The sequence below is a fragment of the Heptranchias perlo genome, unplaced genomic scaffold (genome assembly GCF_035084215.1).
Source record: "Heptranchias perlo isolate sHepPer1 unplaced genomic scaffold, sHepPer1.hap1 HAP1_SCAFFOLD_55, whole genome shotgun sequence".
Classification (NCBI taxonomy): Eukaryota; Metazoa; Chordata; class Chondrichthyes; order Hexanchiformes; family Hexanchidae; genus Heptranchias; species Heptranchias perlo.
In genome coordinates, this window is record NW_027139570.1 from 2,679,036 (window position 1) to 2,689,271 (window position 10,236).

A 10,236-nucleotide genomic window follows, 5' to 3' on the forward strand; every position below is an offset into this window, starting at 1 on the left:
CCGTGTTGAAAACCAAACATGTCTCTAACTTTCGCGTCTTTTTTCGAAAGGCAAAAAACATATTTCACATGACCTCTGAAGGATGGACAAGTACATTTCAGAAAGCTGAAGCAAGTTAACCAGCCTTTTAATCCGGAGTCAGACCTTTGCGCCACGCACTCTGAAGACAGGATCCTGGATGTTATTATATTTTTGAATGTTTCTTAAACACCGTTTCATATCTTGGTTGAATGGATGAGTCTTATCAAATCTCCGCCAGGTCCCACGGGGTGTGAGACAGTATTGGAAGCAGCCTTCACCCCCAATATCACGCTGGCATTCATCGCCTGCTCTCAGCGGACTGCATGAACAGGGCTGGGAGATATGGACTTTGTTCACATTTAATCAGCAATGTGAATCGTTCAATATTTAATCATTTTTAATGGGGACAAGGTTACAAAATATTACCGGTGCTTTGTCTGTTAGTTAGTTGCACTGTGGGAGATCATTCGCCACACAGACTGCAGCGGTTTCAAAAGCCGGCTCACCACCACCTTCTCAAGGGCTTTTTAGGATGGGCAATAAATGCCGGCCTCGCCAGCGACGCCCACATCCCATGAACGAATAAAAAAAATATTCCGAGCGTCCTGATGCTGATGTCAGGATTTGATGCCTGATCTGCAGCAACTGGGAGCGGTTTAAATGGCTCCGACTTCTTAATTTCATTCATAACATCAGAGTAACTGTTCCAGGGGGACATGCCGACTCAGCTGCGTCTTGGCCGCCTGTCTGGTCAGTCCTTTATTCGTCTCCAATTCCGTTTCCCAAAGCGTATCTACAGATTCACAAAGCTGTTTGTCATTTCGGTTCCTTTCGATTTGTCCAGCTCCCGACTGGCAATAATTTTCAAACCTGGTTGCAAACCTCCGCCTTGCATCGTGTCCAGGGATGGGTTATGTGGAGAGACTGGAGAAGCTGGGATTGTTCTCCTCGGAGCAAAAAAAGGTTAAGGGTAGATTTAATAGAGGTGTTCAAATTATTTTGATAGAATGGATGGGGAGAAGCTCTTTCCATTGGCAGGAGGGTCGATAACCAGAGGACACAACTTGCATTTACAGAGCGCCTTTAACGTAGTAAAACGTCACAAGGTGCTTCACAGGAACGTTATTAAACAAAACTTGACACGAAGCCACATAAGGAGATATTGGGACAGGTAACCAAAAGCTTGGTCGAAGAGTTAGGTTTTAAGGTATGTGTTAAAGGAGAGAGAGGCGGAGAGGTTGAGGGAGGGAATTCCAGAGCTTCGGGTCGAGGCAGCTGAAGGCACAGCCTCCAATGGTGGAGCAATTAAAATCGGGGATGCGCAAGAGGCCAGAATTGGAAGAGCACAGAGATTTGTTTTATTCGTTCATGGGATGTGGGCGTCGCTGGCGAGGCCAGCATTTATTGCCCATCCCTAATTGCCCTTGAGAAGGTGGTGGTGAGCCGCCTTCTTGAACCGCTGCAGTCCGTGTGGTGAAAGTTCTCCCACAGTGCTGCTCGGTAGGGAGTTGCAGGATTTTGACCCAGCGACGATGAAAGAACGGTCGATATATGTTTGATGCAGTGTTCCCTAGTGATTGGGAATAGTTCATTGCACAAAAATAATGCATGTCTGTGAGACACTTAATGTTTTTTGTAAATCACCATTAATACGTTCTGTTGCACACCGAAGGAAATGCTAACTTGTTTACCAAGTGACAATTAAAACGTTAATAAACCTTTGTGCTTTGCATGTCATGAACTTTTATCCCTTCCCATTTTACATACTGTATTTTAGGAGTCTGCTTAAAAATGTTTAGTGCTTATTACACCAAGAATCTGGTGCAGCTGTTGTTAAATTTAAAAAGGTTTGTAGCCCCTTCCACGCTTGAAGAAACTCGACCCTGGAGGTTTATGGGGAGCAAGTCCCAACAAAATGTTTCCCTCCGAGATCAAATCGGGGATTTACTGCGTGTAACTGGTGAACATGATAACCGCTACACTACGGAAACGACAAACTTTTCGGTCTCAGGTCTGAAGGAAGTGTCTCGGGAAAACATGAACCGTTGACTCTCTTTGCACTGACTCTTTTCACGAATATTTCATCGATCGAAACGATACAAGTCACAGGGAAAAATGTCAAAATCATTAAACTCCCGAATTAGCCCCAAAATCTATCAATCTCAGTTTTGAAATTTTCAATTGACCCCCAGCCTCAACAGCTTTTTGGGGGAGAGAGTTCCAGATTTCCACTCCCCTTTGTGTAATGAAATTCTTCCTGACATCACCCCTGAATGGCCCAGCTCGAATTTTTTAAGGTTACGCCCCATTGTTCTGGACTCTCCCCACCAGAGGAAATAGTCTCTATCTGCCCTGTCAAATGTTTAATCATCTTAAACACCTCAATTAGATCACCCCTTAATATTCTAAACTCAAGGGAATGCAAGTGTCGTCCATGCAACCTGTCCTCATAATTGCTAATCAAGGATAGCCACCAAAAAGCGTTTCACGATGGCTGGCTCTAGAGTGGATTGGTCGTTAGTAGTGGGCTCGTTGGTCTAGGGGTATGATTCTTGCTTCGGGTTTGTTACTATGAATATGTGAGAGGTTCCGAGTTCAAATCCCAGATAAGCCCTTATTTTACTTTGGATCTTGAACTTCCAAAGACAGAAAAGTACCCAAATCACCCCACATGAGTGAAACAATTCCTATGTTTCATACTAGTACCGAACACAACTGCCCAACTTGGTTCTGATGAAAGGTCATTGACCTGAAACATTAACTCTGTTACTCTCTCCACAGATGCTGCCTGACCTGCTGAGGGTTTCCAGCATTTTCCATGTTATCAGAGTATCACTTCCCTCATCACCTAACTACACTCCTCCACTAGATGTCGCCTTGTGGTGCAAACAGGCTCCTTCTGCACAGCCAGGTGTTCTGCTTCAGGCATTCATCATAACTATAACTTTTGAACTTGATAGTTAAAACATATGGCCTTGCCAATTGACCAGAAAACAGAATGGTGTTTATCTCTCACCAGTACAGTCCTTTCCCGCAGCATCAGCTTGGAATGATACGTAGCAATCATACAGATGTCACACCTCTCCTGCTTGCCTGTGAAGCTGGTAAGACGAATAGCACACAATGCTGCCTGACACACATACACAGCAGCTATGAATGACTTAAAGGTCTTGTTATGATTGTCAGGCAATTGTTTATATCAAAAGGATAATTAAACTTACGAGTATAATGATATCAGCAACAATCCAAGTGTTTCTGGACTTCAGAATCTACTCGTCTCTATATTAAACATATGCATGCATATAAAATGAAGCAAATCTGTCTTATGATTGTAGTTTCATTCTCCCAACGGAGATTTATACTTCCTCACTTAAGAGGCAAAAGCTAAAGGTTAATATTACTTCAATATAAAGACTGACTCTTTCCTTACAATACAGATAACCCAAACTAATATAACACCTCAAACTGATGGAGCTCCTCAAACTAAAACAGTATCTCAAACTGATACAGTACCTCAAACGGATAGAGAATCTGAAACTACTATAATACCCCAAGCTACTACATCATCTGAAACTAATGAAGTACCTCAAACTAATACAGTACCTCAAACAAATACAACACCTTAAACTAATGCAGTACTTCAAACCGATACAGAACCTGAAAGTAATATAATACCTCAAACTAATACAGCATCTCAATCTAATACAGTATCTCAAACTAATAAAGTACTTCAACTAATACAGCACCTCAAACTAATAGAGCACCTCAAGCCAATACAACACCTCAAAGTGATACAGCACCTCAAGCGAATACAGTACCTCAAACTAATATAGTACCTCAAATTAGTACAGCGTCTTAAACTAATCCAGCACCTTAAACTATGTATCGTTGTCTCTCCACTGCTTTAAATGTATCTATCTATCTATATATTTATCTATCCATCTATCTATCTTTCTATCCATCTATCTCTCCATCTATCTATCAATCGATTCATCTATCTCACTATCCATCTATCTCTCTATCTATAAATCTCTCTATCCATATATCTATCCATCCATCCATCTGTCTTTCTATCTCTATATCTCTCTATCCATCTATCTATCCATCCATCTGTTTAAATATCTAGCTATATCTCTATCTATATATCTCTCTATCCATCTATCTATCCATCCATCTATCCATCCATCTATCTATCTATATATCTCTATCCATCGAACCAGATATCTATCTACCGATCGATCTATCTCTATCTATCCATCTATCTATCTATATAGCTATCTATCTATCTACCTTTATCTCCCTATCTCTCCATATCAGTTCCTCGTTCAACCTGTTTATTGCTCTGTTGTTGTTTCTCTATCGCTTTCTGTCTCTCCTCCTTCATTACTCAAGTTTATCAAATAACTTTCGAATCTTTATTTAAAAAATGCAATATTAAAGCATGAGCATGAGGTAAATGAGCAAATTACAAGGTGGGGTGGACTCAGTATGTTGGTCTGTGAGGTCTTCCTTCTTCAGGCTGCTGATCACAGAAGTCTCCCTGAGCAGCTTCTGGAAGAAGAAGCGCGAGCACTTCTCGTCCTGCTCCACGGAGCGGACTCTGGAGCGAAAGATCATTTTTGAAGCCCCTTTAACTGGATGCATCACACCGTGAGATCACAAGGTGAGGCCCCTTTAACTGGACGGTTCATAGCATAAGATCACAGGATGAGGCCCCTTTAACTGGACGGTTCATACCGTGAGATACGGTCTGTATTGTACTGTATTGCTTCGAAATTGTGAAATTTAGTTTTAACTCTGTGTATTCTTAAATTTTATGCAGTAATATATGTTTTGTAATAAAAAAAATTCGCAGAAACTTTCGAATCAAACGGGTATCGACCCTCCACACGTTATCCATTGCTCCACTGGCCCAGTTTTCAAAAAGCATGCAGTCACTCACTCCCACAGCGCTGGAGAATGAGCAGTTACCGAGTCAGTCTCGGTCATGCCCACGCGATTCCACGAGTCCGGGCGTGTCAATAGGTGCACGGTGAACAATCACCAAAGAGAGAGACATCAGCTGCTTCCTTTCGATCGCTCAACTTGTAGAGCAGAGGTCTACAGTACAATTAACAGATCAAAGTTTGCTGGTTCGAAGTAATAAATGTGCTTTTGGAGTAAGTAGCTCTAGGCCATTCTCTTAACTTTACAGGCAGCCTACGGCTTAACATGTTGGCGCTGAGGCACAGGAGACCACTTTTCCTTTGTCAAACCTTAAAGCTTTCTGTGTCTGTCAGAACACGGCTGTTTTGCTCGAGCATTTGCCTCTGCTCACCAGCAAGGAGTGCCTTTGAGCTACAACACCGCAAACCGATTTCAGGCAAAAATGTCTTCGATCAGTCAGACAGGGCTCTCGCCGCTCCCTCAAGCTCGGGGCCACTGTTCCTTTCCTGAGATCTCATCTACCTTCCGCAGGCTCGGGCTCTTCTCAGCATCATTCATGATTACTGTGGCTTCCCGTTCTGCTGTTGCTCACTTGCTTATGCTCGATACCACCGATTGGAGCAAAGTATTGATTGTCGTCAGGGAGGGGGCCATCCCAAGGCAAGATTTCTCTGCTGATCGTGGAGCTGCTTGGAGGCGAGTGCGAAACAACTACTGTGAAGGGCAGTGAATAAAGTGGGCAGTAGCAACATGGATACAGAATCGGCTAAGGGACAAGAAACAGAGTAGTGGTGAACGGTTGTTTTTCGGACTGGAGGGAGGTGGACAGTGGTTTTCCCCAGGGGTCGGTGCTGTTACCACTGTTTTCCTTTATATATATTAATGACTTGAATTTGGGTGTACAGGGCACAATTTCCAAATTTGCAGATGACACCAAACTTGTAAGGGTAATGAACAGTGAGGAGGATAGTGATAGACTTCAAGAGAATATATGCAGACTGGTTGCATGGGCGGACACATGGCAAATGACACTTAACGAAGAAAAATGCGAATTGATGCATTTCGGTAGGAAGAACGAGAAGAGGCAACATAAACTAGAGGGCACAATTCTAACAGTGATACAGGAACAGAGAGATCTGGGGGTATATGTGCACATATCATTGAAAGTGGCGTGGCAGGTTGAGAAAGCGGTTAAAAAAGCATACGGGATCCTGGGCTTCATAAATAGATGCAGAGAGTACTAAAGTATGGAAGTCATGATGAACCTTTAGAAAACACTGGTTCAGCCACAACTGGAGTATTGTGTCCACTTCTGGGCGCCGCACTTTAGGAAAGATATGAAGGCATTAAAGAGGGTGCAGAAGAGATTTACTAGAATGATTCCAGGGATGACGGACTTTAGTTACGTGGATAGACTGGAGAAGCTGGAGATTTGATCGAGATTTTCAAAACCATGAAGCGTTTAGAAAGAGTATATAGAGAGAAATCGTTCCCATTTGCAGAAGGGTGAAGGACCAGAGGACATAGATTTAAGGTGATTGGCAAAAGCACCAAAGATGAAATCAGGAAAAACGATGAGGCGGGGGAGTGGGACCAGCTGGATTGCTCTTGCATAGAGCTGGTGTGGTCTTGATGGGCCGAATGGCCTCCTTCCGTGCTGTGTTCTTTCCATGATTCAAGTCGAATGCTCGCTGAGCAGGTGAGAGATAGCAAGATAGATTCTTGCATTCTCCACTCACCTTTTGACTTGGGTCAATTGTCCAGAAACAAAAGTGGCGTCAGTTTTCAGCGAGCCCATGGTCCATGTACTTCTTAAGCTTCACTGCTTGCTACGGTACAGAGAGGTCAAGTGGCAGCAAATCTTTTGGTGTGCTGCAGGAAGAAAAAAATATTGATTTTGGTCTTGAGCAAAGATGGGAAAAAAAAAAGCTTAATGATGCCTTCTCTGAGGATTGAACTCAGGACCTTCAGATTATGAGACTGACGCGCTGCCAACTGCGCTAAGAAGGCACTTGATGTATAATGATCCAGGCAGCACTATCAAGTAGGACAGTTTGCAAGGTGTAAAATCATAAACTAATCGGCAGTTTGCAAAAACTCTCCATCCAGGTGGAAATCGAACCAACAACCTTCTGAATTTTGGTCAGACACGTTCCCCATTGCTCGACTGGCCAAAGGTGTGTCGAGTAAGTCGGAGCTCACACTCTCACAGCGCTGCGGTATGAGCAGGTACCGAGTCAGTCTCGGTCATGCCCACGCGACTCCACGAGTCCGGGAGTGTCAAAAGGCACACGGTGAACAATCACCAAAGAGAGGGACCTTTGCTGTTTCCCTTCGAGAGCTCAGCTGGTCGTGTGGAAAACTTGTAGAGATTAAAACTTGAAAGCAAAATCACTCTTAAATCGTTGGTTTAATTCTGGCTCAAAATAACGAACGTGCTTTTGGATTAAGCGGTATTGAGCTCAAGGCCGCTCTCTTAACTTTACAGACTGTTTGCTGCTTAAAATGTTGGCGCTTTTCCTTTCTCAAACCTTGAAGCTGTTTTGCTCGAGCATTTGCCTCTGCTCACCAGCAGGGAGTGCCTTTGAGCAACAACACGTCAAACCGGACATCACTTTCAGGCAAAAAAAGACTTCTGTCAGTCTTTCGGACAGGTCTCTCGCTGATCAAAGGAGTGCATTTGAGCAGCAATGCTTTTTTATTTTCAAAATATACTTTATTTCATAAAATTTAAGGATACATAAAGTTCAGGGTAAAAGTCACAATTTCAATTCAAAACAATACAAAACAGATCGCACACACTATGATCCCATTATTTCAATACAATACACAGTACATGTCTTTAAATACATTCTGTATAATAAAAGGTGGGATGGCTTTACACGGTGCTCTTTCCCCATAGAGCCCTTGCATAGGCCGCACCGCGCCTCAGTGCATCCCGCAGCACATTCCCCTGGACCTTGGAGTGTGTCAGTCGGCAACACTCGGTCGTGGACCGCTCCTTCAGCTGGGAGACCAGAAGGTTTCGGGAGGACCAAAGGGCCTCCTTCACCAAGTTGATGGCCTTCCAGCAGCTATTGATATCTGTCTCGGTGTCCGTCCCGGGGAACAGCCCATAGAGCACAGCGTCCTGTGTGACCGAGTTGTTGGGGATGAACTGGGACAGAGACCAACGCATTTCTCTCCACATATTCTGCGTGAAGGACCAATCCATCAGGAGACGGACGATGGTCTCATCCCCGTTGCAGCCTTGAAGGCAGCTCGAGGTGGTGCTGAGAATTTGTCCATGTTGGAATGCCCACACTGGGAGCGCGGATCTCACCACCCTCCAGACCACATCCTGGTGCCTGTTGGTCAGTTCCGGCGACGAGATGTTCTGCCAAATGGCATCGACCGTCTGGTCGGGGAACTGCCCGATCGGATTCATCCTCTCCTTTTCCTGCAGGACCCCCAGAACGTTCCTCGTCGACCACTGTCTGACGGCCTTGTGGTCGAAGTGGTTTCTCCTCAGGATCTTCTGCACCTGGGACAGGTAGGGTGGGGTGGTCGAGCTGGACGGGACGTCATCCGTCTCCTCGGCTAGCATGGCCAGACCCAGTTTTCTCAATGTTTTGGACAGGTAGCAGCTCAGCACGTAGAGACACTTGATGTTTGTGTACCGGGGCTCTACACACACCCTGAGGCAGCCACACACAAAGCTGGCCATCAGGAAAAGGGCAGCATTGGTGACGCTTCTGTCCCCTTTGTCTGGAGATTTCTACATGGTGTCCCTGTGGGCGCGTTCTACCTTGGACCTCCAGACAAAGTGGAAGATAGCTCGGGTGACTGTGGTGACGGAGTTGTGGGGAATGGGCCAGACCTGGGCCATGTAGAGCAACACCGCGAGTACCTCACACGTTATCACCAGGTTTCTGCCCGTTATTGAGAGAGACAGCGTCCCCCCAACATACCAAGCTTCTGTTTCGCTTTGGTGAACCGCTCCTCCCATTTCTTGATGGAGGCCTGGGCCCCACTGAACCAGCTCGCAAGTACCATCAGTTCGTCAGACCTGACGGTGAAGAGGACAAAGGATCGGGTCTCCCACCTGCCATAGAACATGGCCTCACCCTTACTGTAGTTAACTCTGGACACCGAGGCCAGTTCGAAACGATCGCAGACGCCCATCAATCTGTGGACCGACTGCTGATCGGAGCAAAAGACAGTGACGTCATCCATGTACGGGCGGCCGTAATCTGAAAGCCTCCGCTGCCTGGGATCGTCATCCCCCTGATACTTGTGTCCTTCCTGACGGACGGGGCAAACGTCTCGATACCACATATGAACAAGACCATGGAGGGAAGACAACCCTGCCTGACTCCAAATCTGATCAGAAAACTCTCCGACTCCCGCTCATTGATTAGCACTGCGCAGTCAGGTCCAATTGAACATTTCCTCCCCAAAGCCCATTTTGGACAGCACGTCCATCATGTATGTGTGGGATATTCTGTCAAAGGCCTTGTCCAAGTCTAGGCTGATGAGGCAGGTGTTCACCCCCTTTCCGACATGGAGACGATCGTATACCTAGACAGTACCAGGCTATCAGAGACCTTCCTGCCGGGTACAGTACAGGTCTGATCCGGGTGGATCACCTGCTCCAGAGCGGACTCGAGCCTGTTGGCGATGGCCTTCGACAGAATCTTGTAGTTGACATTTAGCAAGGAAATGGGTCGCCAATTTTTGATTTCCCCCTCTCCCTCTTCTGCTTGTAGATGACAGTGATGATGCCTTTCCTCATGGACTCTGAAATGCTGCCTGTCAGAAGCATACCCCCGTACACATCCAGTAGCTCTGGGCCAATCTAATCCCACAGAGCCGAGTGCAACTCAACCGGTAAACCTTCGAGAAGAGTAGAACTCCCCGGAGTTCTACTCTTCTCGAAGGACCGGACGGCCTTCGTCAGCTTCTCCAAGGTCAATGTCCGATCGAGGCTCTCCCGCTCGCCGTCATCTAAGACCTCCGTAATAGAGGACAGGAAGGGTTGGGAGGCCGTGGTGTCTCTGAGCTTTGCGTCATACAGCCCGGCATATAAAGATTTGCTGATCCTCAGTATGTCGGTCTGTAAAGGCGTCACCGAGCCGTCTTCCTCCTTCAGGCTGCTGATCACCAGAGGTCTCTCTGTGCAGCTTCTGGACGACGAAACGCGAACACTTCTCGCCCTGCTGCACGGAGTGGACTCGGGACCGAAAGGTGATCTTCGAGGCCTCGGAGGTGAAGATCGAGACTTGCTGGCCCTTCAACTCCCTGAGTTCC

General features: G+C 45.9%; 1 non-coding gene across 1 annotated transcript; it reads right to left on the minus strand.

Moving 5' to 3' along the window:
* Positions 1-6,884: 6,884 nt before the first annotated feature.
* trnam-cau (transfer RNA methionine (anticodon CAU)) lies at positions 6,885-6,957 on the minus strand. Its single transcript has one exon. It is a non-coding gene; the product is annotated as a tRNA-Met (tRNA).
* Between the last annotated feature and the right edge of the window lie 3,279 nt (positions 6,958-10,236).